This window comes from Manduca sexta, chromosome 14 (genome assembly GCF_014839805.1).
Source record: "Manduca sexta isolate Smith_Timp_Sample1 chromosome 14, JHU_Msex_v1.0, whole genome shotgun sequence".
Taxonomy (NCBI): Eukaryota; Metazoa; Arthropoda; class Insecta; order Lepidoptera; family Sphingidae; genus Manduca; species Manduca sexta.
The window spans coordinates 7,473,234-7,489,062 of NC_051128.1; the positions used below are offsets into that span (position 1 = coordinate 7,473,234).

The 15,829-nt window shown below is 35.5% G+C and overlaps 1 protein-coding gene across 2 annotated transcripts in view; it reads right to left on the reverse strand.

Moving 5' to 3' along the window:
* Positions 1-8,739, reverse strand: part of LOC115456110 — a 110,943-nt gene extending 102,204 nt beyond the window's left edge. For both annotated transcript variants that reach the window (XM_037438597.1, XM_030185003.2), the window contains exon 1: positions 8,333-8,739. The gene's annotated coding sequence lies outside the window, so the exon portion shown is untranslated. The remainder of the gene's footprint in view (positions 1-8,332) is intronic.
* Positions 8,740-15,829: the final 7,090 nt, after the last annotated feature.

Genomic DNA, 15,829 nt, shown 5'->3' on the forward strand with positions numbered 1-15,829 from the left:
GATTTTTAGGCAGAAATATACAAACTAGAAAGTAGATTATACATGACAAAGCACAATCGCCATCAGTTGTAAACATAATATAATATATAGGTATATATAATACTAGGAAACCGTAACTTTCTACCAATAAAATAACTAAGATAATTAACAAAAGCGACAAGACTTAGCAATTTATATGCAGCTTTCCATAGAATCAGTACTATTTTCACACACGCGCGCCTTTTATTCCAAAATGGGTAGGCAGAGGCGCAATTATTGCACCATTTACCGTATATATTCCGACCCATGATGTGATGGCGAGCGAGCGTTTTGCCATAACGGGCACAAATTCCAGACTCCGGACTGATACTAAGTAAAAAAAAAACGATATTACTCGGTCCGACCTGGGGATCAAACCCGAGACAAGAACTTCAGTCGTAGCGTAACATAACTACGCCACCGAGGCAGCTAATAATTTGTCATAAACCCAACAAATCCCTTTCTCAATCCTTATTCGTCCACCTCAAAGGTCGGGAACGCGTCTTAAATTCATCCATCACTGTGGGTGTTTATGGGCCGTAGTTATCACATACCTCCTATTTGATGTAGCACTTGTTATACAAATACCCAACGGTATAAAAAACTACAAATTTTATGTCCCTCTGAAACCAAACTAGAGATTACAACCATAACATTGGCTCCATCATCAGATTTCAATGCGAACAATACCGGGTAACTGCAAATAAGAACGTAAAATCTTTAACACAATTTGCGGTCGAAAGTATTCCAAAGGAAACCAAAATAATAGAGCGTAGAATTTGAAAAGATTTCATTAATAGAATGGATACTTCCCTCCGATCGATTCAAAAGATAATGCGCCGTAACCAGAGAAACGTTCCTGTCTGTTGAGACAGTGTTCGTGCCAATATTAAACTCAGATAATTCACAAAAATGAGCACGAACTTATCTTCGAGATGTTTATCGCATTAATATAATACGGCATTAAGATTACAATGGGCCGGCTCTAAAGAGGCCCAATATAAGGAGCTCAGAGGCCCCGCGTGCTTTGTTGTGAAAATAACTTTATGCCTCAGAAAGCGGGGACAGTATAAAGCAAGTACGGCTTTCAATAAAGCCAATGGCCCTTCTAAGACACGCTATATTCTGTTGTTATTCCATTGTGCAATAATGCAATGTTATTCTAACCTTATTCATGAGCGTTCTGCTAATAATGCTTTATTTATTATTGTATTCAAATTTGGTACATTTATTTCAAAACAAATTATGCCTATCAGCGGTGCTCGACTAAATCAATGACCAAAATCGGTATGACACGCGAACTATAAGTACGCGAAAGCTGGGGAAGGGAACAGAGCCTGGCACAAGCCTGATTGCTATCAAACGGCGCCGCCCTCCTTATACTGCCGCGCAATCTTACTCCACAATTACAAACAAGTTATTTACAGCCAGACCATACGGGGATAGTTTAAGGTTATTTCCATCTATCGATACACGCACACCGCTTATTTCTCATTCGATTTCATTTATTCTTTTCACCTAACAAGGAAACATAATCTTGGTAGTTTATAAAAGGTGAAGAAGTACCTACGTCTCTTGTTTTATTCCATCATGGCGCGCTTTATATCTTGATGTGCGCGTGTGAGTGAAATCGTAAGCACGATCGACATGAAAAGATCGAATTTATTACTTCATAAGTCATGAGGGTTAAGTAATAATCGTCGACAATGGGCAATAAAGAGTTTATAGGCAGTAAAGTTCGACCCGAGCGCACGTCGGAAGTGAACTGCACGAAATTCAGAATTAAATAGGTGTCTCCACATAAACAGTGCGTGAAGTCACACCTTTGTTCCGTAATGGTTTTCCGACTTGATTACATTCAAATGAGACTACTTTCATGAAGTTGCTTTCGGTGTTATTACTTCCAATTCATGTGATTACACCATTAACACGTACAGTTTACGACTTGATTGACTTCAAATCGCTGATGTTTGTCAAGATAGTCATAAAATATCCCGTCGGTTTGAAACTAACGATGTTTGTAAGAAAATAATTATTTACGTAACACCGTAAAGGTTTTACTTCTATTTTACTGATAAACATAAAATTCGAATGTTATCTCATTTTAAATATAAATGACCGGACTGTTTGCCCACAAGATTGTATTTGGAACTAATAAATTACCAGAATCCCGTTAGTTAACGTTCGGGTTAACAAGACTATTAGTTACAATGTACAGATGTCATTATGTTAATCATAATATTTAATGTGGAAAAAGATTTTGCTGCGAAATGACCGCGGCTTGAACACGACAGTGACTCAACAAAAGCTATTAAGAGATAATAAACAATATATAAGTAATTTCGACATGTGAAATGATTCGGTGTTTACGCGGTCTGTTGAAAGTAATTTGTATAAGCAAAAGGGATTGTTAAACAATGGTATTGGCGTAAAGCACACAGCCGTCGGGTATAGCGTTATAAGGAATATAATCTTGCGGGCTTTGAATGTTTAAAATAAACACGGATGGGCCAGGCGCGCCCTATCATAACATTATTGTTTTGATTGTCCGTACGCTGGACTCGGTTAACCAGAACCTCAACTATACACTTCTTTTGAAACTTGCTTTGAAATTTAAATGTCTAGTTGAAATCAACTCCGCCTGAATTACTACCAGTAGTTCTTTATGTGAATCTGTTACAGACATAGGTTACTGTTGAATAAAATAGGTATTTTTTATTTGTTAGGCATACTACAGTGAATTCGCTGGTACAATATATTTTATATCCAACCGGATAGCGACCATGGTACACAAGGTGTTAAAACACGCCATAGTGGCCCACTTAAGTGTGTCGTTTCGGTCTCAGCCCGTGTATATCCGGTTTCGACAGGCCGGCATAGTTGTGTCGACGGCCACGGGGTAATCATTTCTCATTAGTCGACATTTTATTGGACCTCAATCCACTAACCATCAGGTGCAGTGTGGTCGCTTTGCCGTACAAATATTAAAAAAAGGAGTACAATCGTCTGGTGTCTCCCGAAATGTTAGTCAAAATGTCATCATTATTAATTAATCATTGGCATTTAAAATACACTTGCTATTATACAATTATTGCAAATTTAATTTTCATTCAACTAAGACCGTGGCAACGAAATCACAAGTTAAACTTTTAATTAGCACATTTTTTATATCTCAAGAAACTTTTCTTTTAATTGTGTAGCACGCAACTACAGCATTGCATCGTATGATTACTTTTGTGTATTTGTCCTTGTAGTATGCATCACGCAATCCAAGTACAACAGCTTAAGTAAAATATTTTTATTTTAAAGGATAAAGTAGAGGTAGAACTAATGTGCGTGTCCACCCTTACTCGTGCTATATCCTTTCCATAGTATGATAGGCGAAAACCTATCATCATATGTCGAATTAGAATTCCAGAAGCTTCACTCTATTCTTTTTAATCGAGTAATTCAAACTAATTTAGATTGCCTGTCCTGGAGTCAAACACGTTTAACATCACATTCCAACAAGCCGCCACTACGCCAACTACGCGCTAAAAAATCAACATTTCAAGTTAAAATATCTAGGCGTCATGTAATTAATCTACATAAAAATCTATGACATTAACCAGGCTATTAAGCAAGAATATAAAATATTAATAGCAAAAAAATGTTTTGGCAAATGCCTGATCTATGAGGTCCTTGACATTCAACAACCGAATTCATCTAACCTTTTTCTTCGTAGATTCCATCATAAGGTATTTGATTAAATAAAGCGCGCGGTGTCGCAATGGAATGCATTATAACCATCATCCTGTCACAGCGGGCTCGAAACCTTTTCAATCGATAATCGGAACCCAGTCACGAACATTATAAACGGGAAGATAATCGATCAGGATTGATTTAATATGAATTTCGTAATTTTGACGACGTGTCGTACGAATGCCCATGAATAATTAAATACCCGACAAACGAACTGTTTGTATTGATAACTTAAGCATTCGCTGGTGAGTAAACAACACGTCGCGTCGACCGGCTGCATTTTAGGAGCGGATGCATGAGTACACATAATATACTCATACATTTTTATTACGTACTGTCCAAACAGAATACTCGGCCATCGAAAAGCTGGACATATAAGCTAGCAACAAATAAAGGGGTTGCCAACGAAAAGTTTTGCACACGAAAATACAGACCGTGCAAGTTTTCGTCTAGCACAGTCGCCTATATCTTACCAAGTTAAAAACACAAGTTTTGTTCACCAAATATTACGTGACAGATGGTGTAACACATTTTTCTTACAAACTGACTCTTTATACCGCAGTAATAAGATGTAAAATGCCACACCGGATTGCGCATATTTCATTTTGTAAATATCGTAAAGATTCGCTTACCTGCTTGTTTGTTGTGAGTAGAAAAGGGGCCGTCGAGGGTAGACCTTTTTTATCATTGAATTTTATGTGTGGGAATTTTAATGGGTACCCGAAACGGCACGTTCTGCCCTCCACAGCTGAGACGCAGTTGGTGCCGAATCTTCGCGAAACACGTGTCACGTTCAGTCATAAAATGTCAAATAACTCAAACCTTCGGAACACTATTTTTCATACGGCCGACATTTTCCGAAAGTTACTTATTGTTTTAAACTAAAGACAGCTGCGTGTTTTCAATTACGCCAAGATGATTGATGTGCCGATACATAGTATCTTTCTACACTCAAACAAGTTTATCGCTGCAATCGATAGCCAGCCTACTATTAATTTTATCGGAGTAAAGCCGGCACTACCACACGGTGCGGTTAACAAAATGCATCGTCATCTATCTCCCAGCCGCCTGCGAAGGCTCGGCGGAACCCTTGGAATTACTTCAATCATTTAAAATAAACACAGTTTCTTCAACGTGTAAGGTAGCTGTTGGTACCATCACTGGGCCATAAAACCCGTTGTGATTTATGATACCTTTTGCTTCTCTGGAGTTTCTCAAGCAGTTGGCATGTTTTTATATCGTCGGATGATTGTCATATTCGGTCAATCATGCTTGTCAAGGTTTGCCACAAGAAGAAAAAAGTTCCTGTATCGATATCCGATACTTTTGAACTTGTCCGTGAGTAAATATTATATTATTTATGTTTAACAATAGAAAATGTGGTCAGTAAAGCTTAATTGTAAGTGATTGTATTTTCGTAACCAATTAATAAGAAGCGAGCAATGTTTGAAACAGTTGGAACTTTAGTAAGAATTCAACGGGTGGCGCTCAGCAGGACGCCCCAACAATAGCAACCAAATTAAAAGGAACCGTAAACGTTTCGTCTTGAGCCTTGCTAAAATTTATTGCTTTGAGTTTTTCTCTTGTTTCACTTGCTAATGAGATTCGAATGTTGCAGCTGTATTATTCGAGATGTCGGGCTTAGATTAAAAAATCTGACTGCCAGTTTTTATTTGCCGTAGAAAAGTCGTTTTCATCGTGAAATTCATTTATTTATTTCCAATTTAACGTTATTGATTTTTTGCACACAGTACAACCTATATTTAAACTTTTTTATCATACTCGCATAAAACTCGTATGGATTGGTCGCGGAGCGGCTTATTGCAACTAATAGGTTTTGTAGGAAAAGAGATCCATGAATTTATATTCTATCTCAATGTTATAAAGTTTGTATTCGATTAAAGGTTTATCTACGCGGGTGGTCCTGGTACTATCCGTGCTATGGAAACCGGGCAAGAATGTAAATTCGCCATGTTTGTTGTTACTGATGAACACTGGCAATTATGCCTTGCCTATAAAAGTATAGATACAATACATTGGTATATAGTTAACTTTTTGTTTTTGTATCCGAAGAAAATTATACGAGATTATTAAGGATAGAAACCAAGTGGAACATAATTATTGTGATATTATCCTCTATTAAGTTTAAACCATGTGAACATCAGCGGTCGTTCAAAGCGTTGAAGTTATTGAAGCTTGAACTGAAGTGGCCTAATTCGATATTATTTATAATCGATATTGACATACATTCTTATACAGTTACAAAACAGTCGATTTTGGCTCCATTCGATATACCTACGGATGATTTTCCAAACACGAAACTTCAGTATTAACTTCGGCTACAGATACAAAGCCGACATGAAATTTTTCTTCGTTTTCCATTTTGTCAACCACGATACCAAAACAGTTATCCGAGATCAATAAAAAGGGTTAAAACGAATGCTGCAATACGAATTTAATGCGGTAAACTGAATCTATGGAATAAAGAAACGCTCTTTTGACGGGTTGACGGAGCTAAGTACGGACAAAGGGACAATAGTGAAAGAGCAAAGTACCGAAGCGTGGCAATACAGAACAACTTCCGGTAACGTGGGAACGCCTTTTATTGTCAGCATATTATGGTCATATTCAATTGGCCGAAAATGATCATTTGCAAACAGTCCTAACAAGACTTGTTATAAGAGCCAATTTTCAGTAGTCAGATAAAAGTTTTATAGTAATCAATTCTTGATTGAAGACAAGTCAAAGAATTTACTTACTACTCCAGTTTTCAATTCGGTGGGTTGCATTTTATTATGAATAACCGGTATCTCATGAATTCAAAATCAGCCCTAAATCAATTAATGGTGATAAGTAAGGGAGAGTGATTTCAAAATGTTCTAATTTTAAAATTTTATATGAACAATCTAAATTTCGTTTCACCTAATAACAGAATAGAATGAGAATGTGCATTACTAGCGCGATTTCTCATTAACTCCAATCTTCCACCGAACCATTTCCGACCGACTGTAGCAACATCAATTGCGTTCAAGATTTCCTTATATCGTTCCTGCGTTCACTCCGTTTCTATAGAAAATCCAAGAGCGCAACCAATCCGCCTCCGCCCATCGGTACATTCCTAAACAATAGTTCATCAAATGGTATCGGTTCGCCCGACACGTCATTTCATGGCCCGTCGACTATTAGTCTATTTAGCACTTCTATTTTCTTGACGAGATACCGATTTCAATCTGTTTTTCTTCCGGTCGTTGTATTTCGACCTCTTCGCTCTCGGCTATTTGTCTGAAACTGAAAATTGTTTCACTGACCCGTGTTTTCGAGATCCACTAGGAATTTGCAAAGCGAATAAATAACTTTTTTCACAAAGTTAAGAAACATAAACTTTGATTTATTCGATATTTTCTTAAGTACTTTAGTTATTATTTAACAAATTTGACAGCGATCACGGCGCGTTAGTTGAACTGGCTATAGTTGGACAGAACGCAGCTTCGATTCTCGTACAGAAATTAATCTTCAAGTAATTTGCTGTTTATTCCGCGTCTGACTGTTTTAAAATCAATAATCTCCTAGTTTCTAACATCCTATAGAGTATATCATGTCTTACTATATTTTCCGAAATATTATGTTTTTATTAGGAATTATTATTTTAACTCTAAAATAAAAATACAATTTCTGTATTCATAATTTATTCCCTAGAAGTCATATAAATTTCTTTATCGTCGACTTGCTTTTCATAAATCACTCCACATTCGCCTATTCGCAATACACGCAAACTCCCCACACATTCAATATCGAATGCATAATATCAAAGCAAAATATTTATTCAAGTGCACCATCGATTCCAGACATACGATAAGTACGTCAGACAAAACTCGAGAGCAAGAGAAACCCTCGCCAAATAACTACCCCAACGTCGATTGCTCCTCTGCAAAGGAAAGCATGATTTATCGTCAAAACTTGAACCATTATTCATTTCACCATTCGTTACTTCAATAAAAAGAACGTCCGATAATTTATTGGGAGGAGTATGGAATTTTATTATATGTACATGTCTATTTTAGAGTGCACTCTGTCATAGAGTTATTACTTCATAAATAAAAGATTTGATTTACTGTATCCTCCGCGCACCATTAAAACTTTTTGAATGTTATGAGAGTTTCTCTTTATACGACTTCGGAGATGTACTTTTCATTCATGTTACATTTTTACGTCGTTACGCATTGATTGCGATGAACGAGTGCTCCATGTCAGCTGCCAGAAACCACGAGAAAGCTGGTGTGGGGAACAGGTGGATGAATTTAATATGAGCATAACGTAAAAACATAACTCATGCTTATAACAATGCCGTAAAACTCAAATTGGAATGATATTACACGACTACTTAAACTATTATAAAATATAACCTTCATAATGTCTTAAATGTAGAGCGCAGTGCAAAATAACTTGTAAGTTGTAAGAAATACAAGTTGCCAAAAATTTAAGAAATTATTGTTAGTAAAAATAAAATAAATGACTATACACATGATTAAAACAATTACTATTATAAAGAAAACTAGTGTTTGCAAGTACATACCTCGGTAAACTAATAACAGTTGTCTCAGTCTCCGCACACAGTCGAGTAATTAGTAAAAGTTTCAACTTTACTGAATTACTTGAAAAACTGAATACAAAAACTTAACGCGCGTTAATCACGTTTAAGCTGTCACTTTTTAATACTCAAACACTTGTAATGTGAAAACATTTACAAAACTAACACTGCACAGAAAGTTTAAAAGTTACACTGTGAAAGGTCCGTTTGTTAAATGTTAGTGCCTAGCACGCTGTTGAAGAGGCTGAAGCTTTCAAAAGTACGAACAACACTGCACAATTAACATCGGTCTCACGTTGTAATCACGACCGGCCGGACCGGTTGTCGACTCGCGAGCGGGCGCGGGAGCGGCGCGCATGCACAGAGCTCAGGGGCGTTCGGTCGCCGCGACAGCGCGACTCTCTCTGGCCTCTGCATCGGAGAAGCCCTACGGCGGGCGAGGGGGCCGATAGACGAAAATGGCTTCACAAGTTAATTTTTTTCTCTTTCCTCCTTTAATATTCCGCATATGCCGTGCGCGGCCGACGGTGCACGCGCATGCGCCCCATCCCTGACGGGCCATGTAGGGGTTGTAATGTAACGCGATGCACCCGCACTTTACATAACTTATTGGGTCGTTTATTGAAGCCACTGTTTAATACCCTTTCCATGTCGGCTTTGTGCGTACCTTTCTTGGCGTCTGATTTCAGAGAGAGGTTATTAATCCTAGTTTAAAATACTTTAATTTGACCGAAACAGTTCATTAATCTCAATGAAACCATATTAGTGTTAGTGGCGCGTGAGCTCGCACTTAATCGTGTAAGTTGGTAAACATTAACTACAGTTTGGTTAACCTATTATTAGTTTTAATTACCGCTAGGTAACTTCTCAATATTTAGTGTGAAGTCACAATGAAAACTAATGAAACGGTTTATTACTTTAGTGTCATAGGTGACTTAATTTAATTAAGTATTTTAATATTATGTCTACCTTTAATTATAAACGCACAACTTAGAAAGTTTTCATCTAACCTAACCTAACTTTCTTAACACTTGGGATACTTGATAACATTTTCATTAGGTTTTATACCAGCCAATAATTAACTGTAATAAAATTTTATAATTCACAAATATCCTTCTCTATTTCTGCAGACATTGTAATTGTACTCAAGTGCCCTGTAAGTACGGAAACCCGAAAATCTCGCTTGCATTAGTTATTTTATTACTTGGCACAGCGATAGCCATTAGTGCTGCTCCTAAATTTTTGCTCCTCTAGATATTCATTTAAGAATGTATCTTGTAATAAATACGATGGAAATGTCGAGGCATAAAGTAACTCCAGTATTCGAATTTTCTTATAACTACCAGAATGTAATAATACTTTAAGTAATTAACTAGTATAAGGACGCAATGTTTAGGAGTACAATCTAGTTTTTATGCTTGTATTTTTTGTAATTAGCTTTAATATTGATTGTCATCTGTTTTGCGTCTTAATTTTAATAAAATAAAATAAGAATGTAAGCCTCTTCTGTCTCACGTAAATTTGACTTGGGTAGTCGGAATGTCAAAGAAATGACTAAGGTCGAGTGCGAAACGTAACCCTTGCCCAAAACGGAGTAATTTACAATATTATAATACTAAGTCTTATATGTCACTTTTCAAAAACCATTATTACATAATAGTTACATGATAATAGCCTAGTTGAGAGTGAAACGGACAGCCGTGACCAATACTGTAGGTTCAAAACCCAAGGGCACGCGTCTCTGACATTTCTAAAGTTATGTGAGTATTATTTGTTTCACTTACTTTTTCGGTGAAGGAAAACATCATGAGTACATGGTACTCTAGTTAGTCAACACTCAACCGCATAAGTACTATTGTATTAGAAATTATCTATAGTAGAAATCCATACGGTATAGCATTAAGCATACAAAACAAAAGCAAACACATATCATGCCATTATCCTCGAAGGGATGAGCAGAGGAGCTACCAGGGCGCTCACTTTTCGCCATGTGTGTTCCTTCCCATGATGTGATAAGAGGGTGAGCCTATCGCTATACCGAGCACACTTTCCAGACTCCGGCTGAGCAGTAAAACTTTATTGTGTGTAAATCTCATATCAACTATTATTCTTGCATATTGAAAGCAGTTCTACAACTAGTGTTCGCAATCAGTGACGATACCATTTTCTAAACTAACTAAGCTGCTAATTCCCAGTCCGTGACATATTTTATATTCAAGAATAATGAGTGACCCCGTCTTTGCAGCGAACGAGATATTGTATTGTAATCAATGATTTATATTCATAAAAGCCCGGAAGTTTGTTTGTTACCTTATCTCTGCAACCTAGCAACAAATCGTAACCAAATTTACGTAATGCGGAGTATTATTTTTCGAATGGAAACCATCCGGTGATAACAATAGCTTATTTTGCAAGTGGAATTTACAATTTAAAACGCAAACGTTCACGCAAATATTCATGTTTTTGCATCTGAGGTACTCTTGTGTACATATATCTTCACACAAGGCAAGCACGGAATTCTGTCCAAACTCGTTGACAAGAGCTATGCCGAAATACGACGACAGAATTAGCATACAGTCCCCATGCGAGCCGTCAATCGTCCGCGACCGCTATTCCGTAGAACACATGCATTTCGCTCTTATTTCCATTTATCAAATTGGCTTCTTTTTGTATTTAAATCCAGTCAATATGCTTATAAATTTAACCGACATTTCAAGAGTTGTGTGTTGGTTTATAAGTCGTCTACTTTTAACTTGCTGACTTGTTCCATAGTTTGAACCCACAGATGTTTCTAGAGAAACTTTATGCGACCTCAATGCCACGAGTATCAAAATGTTTGTTAGTATATCTCTTTAAAGAGCAAGTACTAAGAATAGATATATATCTTGTCACTGAAAAGAATATATTAACGTTAAGAAAATAAAAAACAAAATTGAAAAAACGAATATAATTTACAAAGTAACAAACCTTTTTCCTTTGACCTACTTTCAAAAACGTAATTCAAAATGAATAAACATAAATCGACTTCTTAAGAAACATAAATTAATACCTTAAACAAAAAATCTAATTAGTATTGTTCAGGATAAAGTCAAGAATTCATTTAAACTTTTTATTCATAACTATGAATGAGATTTTTTTTATAAGTAATAATATATTAAAAATACAAAATAGGTAAGAATACCGTCAATTAAAAATACAAAATTATTAAGAATACCGTCAATAATGTTAGTTCTCGAACTAAAAGTTATTGATTACATCTTTGCTAGGGGTATCTATTCAATACTTGTTCCCATTCTGTCTAAACTAGCACAATTTATTATGCTCTTCTATATTATATAGTATACTGTATGTTCTATACTCACTGACATTTAATCCCGAAGTTACTCGAGCTATGACCTTAATTTAGATCCTCCTGAGTTCCTTATTCGTTTAGAATTTTCTCACGTAGAGAGAACACGGAGCATTGCCCGTTCCATAACATTTGAGCAACCCTGAGTTTCTTATGAGAATAATTGTTGACGATTACGTTTCAGTCGTTGTTTTAGGCACCGCGTAGACACAACACAAAATGCTGGCAATTACAGTTGACTATAAAAAACAAAAAAACACACTTATCATTTTTTTTAAATGTGCGGATTAAGAGTGTCTATCAAGTTTAATCAACAATTTCCTGTTATAAAAAATGGTGATGTTTGAATGAGATTAATTTATCTCATCTTGTAATTTTATGACTGTAAAGGCTAATATAGTTTGACCATGACCCGGGTAATAAAAAAAATCATCCAAACGCGAGCCGACATTTTGCTTCTAGCGTTCAGTCGAATAACACTCGCTTTAATCATTATTACTTTTTAAGACGTTTATTAACCATCTTACTCAAATATAGTAAATTATAATATAAAAAAAAAAACAGTATGACTATAAAAATATAACATTTTAAATGTCAAATAAACAAACAGACGGAGAAACAGAGAGATAGTGATAAACTAATTATTGATAGCATTCCACTGACATTTACGTAAGTAACCTTAAAAATTACATTCAATTATATAAAACTTTTATGTTCTTATGAAATTTAATCATTGCAAACATTGAAACAGGGTTTGTATTTGTGGTGCCGACAAAAATAAGTCATAACATAACTGAGGTGCTAAAACAGTATTTTGATATGCATTCATCGCGACCCGAGGTTGCCTGATCGTAGTATTGCGTGCCACGACTTGATAAGTAAGCTAAAAGCGCAATTCTGCTATGAATTGTGGACATTCCAATTAAAGATAGCATACTAATTCACACCATGTAGTCATACTGTATTTTATATGATTGTGTTTGCAATCAGATGTCAATAAGTTACTACCCTATAGTTATGTGTAATATTGATTTTTAAGTGTTTTTTTTTCCAAGTAGCTAACTATTCCTAAAAACGGAATTATTTTTAAAATACAATAATTTAACAGAATCAAATAGTGTGAAGATATAATGAGATTTTTTAGACTCAAAACAAGAATTGTTCTAAACTTTGCACGCTAAGTCTTGGCAAACATTTTTTTTTGTGGAACTAGAACAAAATACGACCCTCCTTGAATGAAATATTTTAATTTGATCAATACAGGTTATTGAATTCAGTAAATAAGTGAGTTTTAAATATTTTTATTTATGAAATAATTATTATTACACACTGCTTATAAGAATCTCCTGATATAACATTGTTAAAGACAATAATTTATTTCCTATTTTCGTTCCTTCAGTGAGCAAAGTTTTGCAACTCTTATTAACTCCGTGTTACGGTACGTTGTAATTGCTGCACTAAGAATAGCACGTCCAATATATTCTTTCTGAATATTTCAGATTTAGTTCGTCTACATTGCTGGCTGCACGTAAACACAAAATGCCATTAACAGCTGAATAAGCGCCTCTTTCACCGAGGAATTGGTTTTTATTTTTTCCATTTCCATTTCATTGGAAGAAACATGCCTACTTTCCAAACATGAACGTTTTGGATCCATTTATCCATGTTTATGAAAGTTAAGTTCTAAAAGTAAAATTTTACAAGTTCTTTAATGGGTGATCGTTTTGTAACATTAAATATGGCTATACAGAGGCATACAGGGTTTTAGCAACGATGGACCCTTAAGGTATCAGAAACAAGGGTTAAAAGTACATAGTGCTTATTACATACATAAGTACATTTAATAGGGGACCGGACTAATTTTTGTTCTTTATTATTATCAAATATTTACGTTATATAAATTATAACACAGAAAGAATTATTTAAATCCGGCAAAAAATCAACAAGTTATAAGTCTTTTAATTTCGGTAGAAGGGGTAAGTAATAACAAGAAACAGAAAAGAGGCGCAATACCCACGTGTGACGTCATCGGGCATTACGACGCGTGCGAAAGAAAGAGATGAAGCGATATCCCCACTTCGCGACCACTTCGGCACATAGTAATATTTGAAATATGAATTACTGGCTCATTTTTTAACCAATTTTAATGCAGTTTTCGCAGGAGAGTTTCTTTTTCGTATTATCAACCATTACATATAGAATAATGTACAAAATCGAACACAGGCCGGTCCCCTATTGAATTTCCTGTCTGTCATTACGACCTAGTGCTTGTTAGTTCGGGTCAACGCAATATAAGCATCGTATTTATAGTGATTGTATCATTCACCCAATTTCTTTTTCTTTCAAATTTATGTTTATAAGACCTCCTCCTAGCCGAATTTCGACCATGGCGGCCAATCTCAACGGAGATCAGTCAGGTACGCAGGATATATTATACTGCACAAGTGTGTGCGCAGTAAACAGGTGCACTCTCTATTCCTTCACTCTCATAGTTCAGTGAGATGGTAAGCCGACATTACCGAAGAGAGATCAGGCGCATGACCAACGGCTTTACGTGCTTTTCAAGGCACGGGGGTATCACACTGCCAACTTCCTGACTCCGAGCTGCGACTGAGTAATTTTGAAGATGGAAAAACCCAGTCACAATTATTTTGGCCCGACCCGGGATTCGAACCCAGGACCTCAGCGCGGTAGTCGTACTTGTACCATGTACAATTACAACTACGCCACCGAGGCAGTCAATTTCAATTTATGTTTATAATTCTATATCATAATAAAATAGACCGAATATCGTTAACTAACTAACTAACTAGTAGGTGCCTAGAACTTTTATTGTCATAGTTTTGCGTTACTGCATTACGCTCGCCTTTCTGAGATATTAGATATATGAATTCAAAACCTCCCCCATCGTCTATTTTATTAAATTAAAATGTCTATGAAATGTATCAAGCTTAATTAAAAACACAAATATTACTTTTCTTAACGTGTAATATTCTTTTGTCAATATTAAAAATATTTCTACAAAGGTAACATTAAAATTCACAAAGAGTAATATTCAAATTACATCTCTGTACAGGAAATAATAAATAATATTTTGCATAAATACTAATAAAGTACGGCTTATTGAAATATTCTGGACAGACGGTGTATAGAAAATTGGCCTATTTATTGAATTTTAATGAATTATATTACGACAGATGTACTATCGGTGTAAGTAAAAAGCTTTCGCGTTTAAGATAATCTACTGCCTTCTTTGAATATGGCATTTAATTAGCTTTTTGAATATTACATTAACAATCTAAAGCAATTTGAAACACATTTTATTTCTACAAAGGCAAAGAGAAAAATAATTAATGTAACATCTTTGTTTGTATAACTTCATGATGCTTATTAGCGGCGCTTTCTTTTAAGGAAAAACGAAGCTACCTTTATCAAAAAGAAGGCCGTGGTAGCTACCCATTGTAATAACCTTACATGAACTTTGTCATACACTGTTATGATATGGACTCTAGGTCCATATTTTCATAATATTATCATTCAATACTCTGCACAATGGTTAGAAGTATTAGCGTCTAAAAAAATAAATACATGTAGAACAATGAAGGTGACGTAAGTAGATAATGTTTGCAAATATTATTAAATCTTTTAATAAGGTCAAGTGGATCTATTAAATATTAGGTTCTTACGCGGAAATATTAGTAATTTAACATCTGTTATTTCATTAAATAAAGCGAAACTTTGTATGTATGTGCACTTTATATGATACTAGGTATTGCTCGCGGCTTCACTCGCGAAAAAATCCTTCCCTGCTACAAAAGTCCGTAACGAAACGCCGCCAGCGCCATCTGTTTAAAAATCTGATTTAAAATGTAATTATTTACTATAGGAGAAAATTATCTGCGGAACCTTTTGTTTAAAACAGGACGTGTCTACTCATGTGCTAAATTTCATCAAAATATGTTCAGTTGTTTCTGAATTTACTTCTAACAAAAACATTTTAACGAAATTTCGCCTTACTAATGTTAGTAAATTATTTTATGATATGCGATCATTTACCATTCAAACATCCTTACATTCAATGACAGTCTCCTCTTTGCGCCGTAAATTTCACTAAAACGGTGTCGCTCAAGTTT